Source organism: Numida meleagris, unplaced genomic scaffold, assembly GCF_002078875.1.
Source record: "Numida meleagris isolate 19003 breed g44 Domestic line unplaced genomic scaffold, NumMel1.0 unplaced_Scaffold339, whole genome shotgun sequence".
NCBI classification, from domain to species: Eukaryota; Metazoa; Chordata; class Aves; order Galliformes; family Numididae; genus Numida; species Numida meleagris.
Genome location: NW_018364566.1, coordinates 88,090 through 95,634, shown reverse-complemented (window position 1 = coordinate 95,634; position 7,545 = coordinate 88,090). Strand labels below are relative to the sequence as shown.

At 46.5% G+C, this 7,545-nt stretch overlaps 1 long non-coding RNA gene across 1 annotated transcript in view; it reads left to right on the top strand.

Annotated features, from left to right (window-relative positions):
- Positions 1–992: 992 nt before the first annotated feature.
- LOC110391285 overlaps positions 993–7,545 on the top strand; it is a 24,229-nt gene continuing 17,676 nt past the window's right edge. The window contains exon 1 of the long non-coding RNA XR_002434030.1: positions 993–1,565. This is a non-coding gene — a long non-coding RNA (uncharacterized LOC110391285). The remainder of the gene's footprint in view (positions 1,566–7,545) is intronic.

Here is a 7,545-nt window from a genome sequence, read left to right as displayed (position 1 = left end):
ACACTGAAGTTATTCTGCCCGGCTGTCAGCTGCACTATCACCGGCTCCAGAAGTGCTGAATGTTTAGGATTTCTTTTTTCCTTTTTGCCCTCAGAACACTCTCGTGTCAAATTGCCTTATTATTCCATTGGCTGGAGGAAATAAGATACCTTCCTTCCCAGTCAAAGGTAAGATTTTGATCGCATTTCTTGCTTTATGAGCAGAGGCATTAAGGAGCAGAAGACTTGCACTTAACTTACTACAGAATCCTTAGTTCAGTTGGAAGGGCCCCTGTATGGTAACTGTTGAGCACATGGGGAAAGGACCCACAACCACCATCGAGTCCAGCTGTCTGAGCTGACAGTCTAGAGCTGGCAACATTGAGACAAGTACCTTAATGCAGTCAGATACAATCATCCAGGCTCATCACATCTAAGAAGCTCTCTTCTTAGAAAATACACTGAGGGCTCACACCTCATTTGCAGCCTTAATGATTCCATGACTTTAAGGACAACTCCCTGAACTGGCCACTGCTTCCTGCAGAGGGGAGGAGCACTGCCCTGGGCCAGCCCCCTCCCCAGAGGCAGCTGCTGCCACCCACCTGCTGCCCTGTCCCCAGCCCAAGGGACCTGGCCCAGGCTGCCCTGCTGCTCCTGCCACGAGTCCCCGGGGGCTTGCTGCCCCTGCCACGGGGCAGTCCTGTGACCCACCACAACAACACTGAGGATGGCCTTGTGGTACGCTACCGCATCTTGAAAGACTGGGTTTTTGGAGCTGCACGCATCAAATTCTTTAGAGAATGAACAAGGACACAGAATGGGGGGGAAGAACGAGGCTGAAGGATTTTGCAGCTCTCTCCACGCCCAAATTCAACATCTCAGAATTAATTCCCATAGAAACACTTCCTGCTTTGAGCATTGGGGTGGCTTCTCCTGTCCCGCCGCACACCTGCTCGGTGCTCAGCCTTGCACTAGCTTGGCCCTGGGGGAGCAAAGCACCGGCCTGGGCTTCGGGTCCTAACAATCCCAACCTCCATCCAGGCAACCAGGTCCTTTCATGTCAGTAATGTGCTGTAGTCTCTATGGACTTCAAAACAGCCCAATCTCCTAAAGGGGAGCCAGCAGGAGCCATTACATCGTGGAATGCATGCCTGCCAAGACAAAGCGCGCTGCCCAGCAGCTCCCACCTCTGTGTACTCCCAGGATCAGTGCTTTGACTTCTGTTTCATACCTCAGCCCCTAATCAAACTGTATCTAAGCTGAATACCAGCACAACTCCATCTGTTAAATTTAGAGGTGAAATAGGAAGGCTCTCATGCAGTCACCAAACTCACATGACACCAAGTTTGTCTCACCTGGACAACACAGAGAGATTTTCAGTGACATCGGTGTGCTTTGGATGAACACACAGAAAATAATACTTTGGAGGGCCAGGAGCCTCTGCTTCAAAACCTGCTCAACAGCTTCAGCTTCAGAATGGGTCACAGACAGCAACTCAAGTTTCTCATCTGTGGCTTATCATTTCTCCGAGTATGTGACAGAGATGAACTCTTCACTAAGAAGGGATGCAGCATTTACCAAGAGCAGGTAGGTTGCTTTTTCTGAGCAATAGCCAGCATTTTCAGAGCATAAGCAGAAAAATGCTCCTTTGGAAACAGCACTCACTCTCCCGGGGCAGGCGTGCGCATTCACCTCATAAAAACAGACTTGCAAGTCAAACTCAGCTATGATTTGGAATGCAGGCCCTTTTCTGTAGATGATGCAGAGCACAAGGTGCTCCCCACATCGGCCTATTGGAACAAAACGCACACTTGCAGGACCAGCAACCAACCAATTCAAAACTGCTACCCGCTTTTGTGATGGCATTACAGGGCACAGAATCATTAGGGCCCATTCAAGGGGCAGGGAAGGGAGGCACGGCTTGCTGTTAACTCTGCCAGATTAGAACTGGGTGTGCACACGTGTCATGGAGACAGTCAAATGAAAATAGCTGGTGCACAACTTCACCAAACACGGAGAAACTGAACCTCACTCCAACTTCTCTGTAAACTATTAAGCTACTGGGACAGGAAAGGAATGTCGTCCATTTGGGCACAGAGGGCCACAACCAAAATTATCCGTGGAAATACTAGCCGCCTTCCTTCCTTTTACTACTTTTTAACTTTTTTTTTGTGAATGAAATACATCTGTTTTTATGGGGTTGTTGTTGTTGTTTGTTTTTATGAAAATGTGTTTTGTTGGTAGTGGTGTTCTGTTGTTTTTCCCCTTTCTTTCTTTCCCCTGCCACGATTCACTTCATACTCCAGTCAGAGTCCTTTCAGCCTGTGGCTCGCTCCTTAGGCTCTGACTTCAGCTAGAAAATGCTCACAAGCCACGGCTGCACGGTCTGACCTCTGACTGACACCACACTCCTCACCCTGGGAAACGATGGACTGCAACCAACCTCTTGCAAACACAGAAACCTGTGCTAAGAGCAGTCATCCCTGAAATACGGGTACCAACAAAACACAGGCGTCAATTACTTCAGTTGGTAAATAAGGAAGAGACAAGAGTAGTCAAAACAAAGCCAGCTGCACTAGATTTACTCACTTTTTCTGCTGTTTAACTCTGCCCTAAGTGTAAAGGGGGATATTAAATCTTATAAAATCCATTCAGCTGTTTCTGAGGTAGATGAATGCGGAAAGAAAACCTCACAGCTGTCAACTTCATTTTTCAAGATTTTTTTTTTTGTGCTCAGATAATTCGGATGTGACCGTGATTTACTAAAGATGTCCCAGAAGCTGTAGTCATCATTAGAAATGTAACTCAGGCTCCTAAGGAGATCTGTTGCGTTCCTCTGTGCTGACCGAGGAACAGAACAAAAAAGACACTAAGTCGCTGCTCACTTAAAAAGAGTGCCCTCTTTTTCCACAAGTGCACACACACACACACAAACTGCTGGTCCTGCTCCTGCCAGCTGTCCAATGCTCTCAGTGCCATGGCCTAAGAGAACAAGCTTGCTGGACTACTCACAATTCAGTTTTCAAACCTCGTTATTTAAAGCGAGATGCACGGATCCAAAAAGCTGAGTTGTGCGAGTGTAGCACTCCACTGTGATTTCAACCACGAGAAAAACAAACCTTTACACACAGGAGAAACACCCACGAGCTCTGGAAGGCTTTACCACTCCACCCAGCCTTGTCTCTGGACACACCCGCTGCACTCACTGCACTCTGCAGAACCAGAGATGGGTGGAGTGCAGGATATCCTTTGTCTCCTTTCTTTGAGAAGGGCAAGATCAATTACCGAGCTTCAAAACATCCCATCAGTCAAGGCATGACAGTCTCCCAGGCATAGAGCTGCCAATTTGCACCCACCTGGCACAATCAAAGGAATTCATTAAGCAGGCTGCCTTATACTGGCCGCACTGCTGACGCTTTCCAGGGAGTGAGGAAAGCAGTTTGTAAGGAGAGACAAGTACCTTGTACTACACCACCTGATATAGCACTACTGAGCATTACATGTCCAAATTTCCATTGACGTTCTTGAACTACACATCAGTTTAACACTTGACAGACTTCTTCAGCTCTTATTTCTGCCAACTGCAGGCATGCAGCATTGCAAATTCTGCACGTTACAACTTCTGATGAGCAGCTTCTAGCTGAGTATCAGAGCCTGACCATCATCTCACAGCTACAACCCTGTACGTGTTTCTCCTGCAAGAAAAACATAGGAGGAGAACAAACACCTGTGACTCCAAGAAAACCACCTGCCTTCTCTCATGATACCAGAAGAAACACAACAGTTAGGAAACAGAAGTAGACAACGTGCCCAGTAACACCCAGAAGAACAGAGCTATCTTGGGCAGCCAGCTGAGAAGTACGGGAGCATCACTCAGAGCACACTCGAGCAAAGGAAAAGCACTGCTGAGTTGCAGCATGCTTCTGCCATGCAGACCTGGGGAATTCTACACAGCTCTCATGGGAAGAGGAGGAGGAAGCCAGTTGGATCAGTTCTTACCTCTTTATCTCTTCCATTTTAAGAAACAACTACGAGACTGCTTTCAGCAGAGCAGAAAGTTGTCCTTATTATGGAATGGATCCCAGCAATGGCTACATGGTTGCTTTAATTTTCTCACAGGTATGAGCCAGGGATCGTTACTTTCAAAAGAAACCTTGCAGTTGTACTATGGGAGGCACTCCAGTTCATGGATAATGAGGATGTCACGGTAAAAGTGTCATTTTGTATGTTGCACAAGTTGTCAAACTGTAAAACCAGCACCCTGTAAGTCAAACCCTAGTTTTACAGAGTTCAGAAAAATAGTTCATAAATCCAGTAAGGCAGTTGTTTGTTGGAAGTCAATGAAATCAGGGCTTCAGAACAGGACCTTGTCATGCACTCTGAACTGGGATCCAAGAAACTGGGACTGTGCATCAGAAGCATGACAGAGAGGGAGGACGCTGCACTTCTAAAGCTAATTACAGACCTCGTGCCCTTGGCACAACCAACACCTTTTTCCCTTCTCACAAACAGGAGTATGAGACAGTCGCAGGAACACCGAGTCTAAGCCTGAGGAAAAACAGAGTCACCACTGTCAGTTAGATGCTCTCACCACAACCACCTCTGCTCTCACTTCTACCACAAGCAGTTACTAACTGTTGTGAGGCATTTGAATAATACACTGTTCTTCAATTAGCATATTTCTTTTAAACTCAAAAGCATTGCTTCTCACTAACAAAAGGAATTGAGAGTGAAACGTCCATTCTGACACTCAGCGAGGAGGCAGGTGGGCTTCAGTTCGGCTGCTGGATGATGGCGTGGGAGCCTGGGTTGCACACAGTTTTCGTCACCTGCATGACAAAAGCACGACACACACAGGGGCGGTTTGTTCCTCACGCACCTAAGAAATGGCACTTGCAATGAGTTGTACCTAAGAAATTACTAGCGTAAGAATACAAGGCTATTAAAAAGGTGACCCACAAAATCAGGCCCCAGTGGTTGTGATGAAGCCGAGGAAGCTTTCAGTCAAGAGGAGCGCTCAGAAAGGAATAAAAACGTGGCCCCGAAAACTACATCCAGCAAGATGAAAGTCTCTGAAGGGCTTCACACCACACTGAGCATCCTTCAGCTGGGAGATGTGCACCAGGACTCTTGCTGGCCAGCACCTGCAGCTGGATATTGTGTAACAGATACATATATCTGTACATACGTCCATACATATATCAGTATATGCATCAGTTTTGCTGCTCTCCTAACTGACTCAAGTCTCACGACCCTCTCCTGCTTTCTGGAGTGATGACTTCCACCTTTGGGCCCCACAGGACTAAAGTAGTGTTTGGCCTACAAGACAACATCAGTCAATGCCTGGCAAACGGTGTCAGCCTCCCAGGAAATCTGGCAAGGTTTGCAAGCAGTTCATCAAGATAAGGCTGGTTCCCTCACAACTGGGTTGCTGTTTTGTGGGGTTTGTTTTTGAGAGGGACTGCTGCGTGGTTTTGGCTTTCCTAAAAACATGGAGGCATCAGGAAAGAAAGATCCTGACTGGGATCACCACGATTGGTACCAAAGGAACTGACACTTCACCACAGCAACCTTTAAGATCTTTATCTTCACATGATAAGGAACTCTCAAGTTCAAACAGCACCAGGTACAGCGGAAAGGAAAACTTTTTTCAAGGCAGCTATAAACACAACATTTTCCTATCTGGCCTGCTTCTTATGCTACATAAGCAGTATCATCTTATTTCTTGATTCAGAGTTTTTTTTAATCGTAACACTCAAATATTCAACTATTCTAATTCAAGTTCATCCCCCATTCTGGGAACATAACCAAAAACAAGTTAACAAATTATAAACTAAATTAAGCTACTAAAATATTTAGTAATTAGCTTACAATGGAAACAGATGAATACTGAAATTACTTCTCCAAGCCCTGAAGGAGAGTCCTCCTGGGAAATCAGTATACAATGTCTGAACTGAACTCATCTGCAACTGATGCGGTGCCCTTCTTCTCCTACAGTCCCTGGTGTTGCATTCACAAAGACCACAACTGCACTTAAATGCACCAGAAAACTCAAAACTGACCCTGCTTTACATTGCAATAAAGGAACACTAGGGTTTATTAAGTGTCTTAAAATAATACTGTCAACTCCCTCTGCCAATCAACATTTCCAAAGCCTGTTTCCAGAAAGGATGATGAGCAACAGCTTCTCCCAGAAAGATACACCCACGCGTCCAAACACAGGAGGACTTCCTTTGGCAGCCCATCACAAGATTCCAGGTCTTATTTACATTACTGCACTATTCCACATCACACATCCTTAGGGGACTGCAGCAAGAAGAATGAAAGATCATTCCCGTGCTAAAGAAGCTACACACTAAAGAAAAGCCCACTGAGCAGCTGGGAAAGTACCACCGCCATATCCTGACCACTTCGCTACCGTTACTCTCATGCTGGCCCTGCTGCCATACTTCTCCCAAGAAACAGCCCTGAAGGCAGCCTGACTTCTTAAGGCTCTCATTCAGTGATCAGATTTTCAGTTGTATATTTCAACTTCAGTGAAGAAAGGTACAGAACTGCTTCAGTATTCCCCTGCATTGAGAACAAAAGCTGCACAATGAGCTCTGACAGCTGTAGCAGATACACATTGGAAGCATAATTCCACACAGACAACAAAGAACCTTGTCCAGGTCCCTTGCCACGTAGACACAGCGTTCCTCTGTAACTTTGGTCTGGAGCAATCCCAACAGTTTTCTAAGCCAAGCCAGATGCTTGCAGGAGCTCCTTCAGCCTCTGAAAGAGCACCCATCTCTGGAGCAGAGCAAGGCAGCTGCTTCATAGCATGCCAACACCCATTCAGGGAAGGAAGCAAAAATACCACATCCACTGAAATCTCATTTGTAAGAACGTACACGTGGCTCAGGAACAGAGCGAGACAGAGTCATTTCAAGGGAAATGCTACGCAAACAACTTCCCCTTCGCTGTGTACCACCACTGCCATTAGTGAGGGGTCGAGTTCAGAGACACAACGGGGCCACGCTCATTAGCTGCTGGGTGCAGCCCTTCCACGGGACAGTGTTCAAGATGGGAATCTCAGCCAAGTTTGCTCACAACTCTTGCAAGCGGGAATGCACTTCGCAGTCCCCTGCTAATTCCTTCCCTGAGAGGATGGGGATTAGGCTTTTGCTGTGCGTTTTTTTTTTTTTCCTTAATGGAAAATGACCACCATTAGGAGAAGGAAGACTGCACCAACTCCGAGTGCAGCTGTTACTAGTCTCAAGAGGGAGTTAAGGTAAGCTGTAAAGATGCACCTTATGATCAAAATACCTCTGAGGAAAGTTACCCCTAGATGAATGTAAGCACACAAAAAGCTGTGAAAGGCAGGAACTCTTGCCGTGGGCCCGCAGCACACAGACAGAAAGTGACTTCACTGTTGTCACAGATCTTGCCAATAACACAGAAAAATGCATCAAGCTGGCACTCTCTTTTTCAAAACCATTTTCTGGGCAGTGCCACTAAACAATATGAGCACAACAAATGACACAACTTACACACCCGTCTGATTCCCCAGCAACTCTCCTCTCCAGGA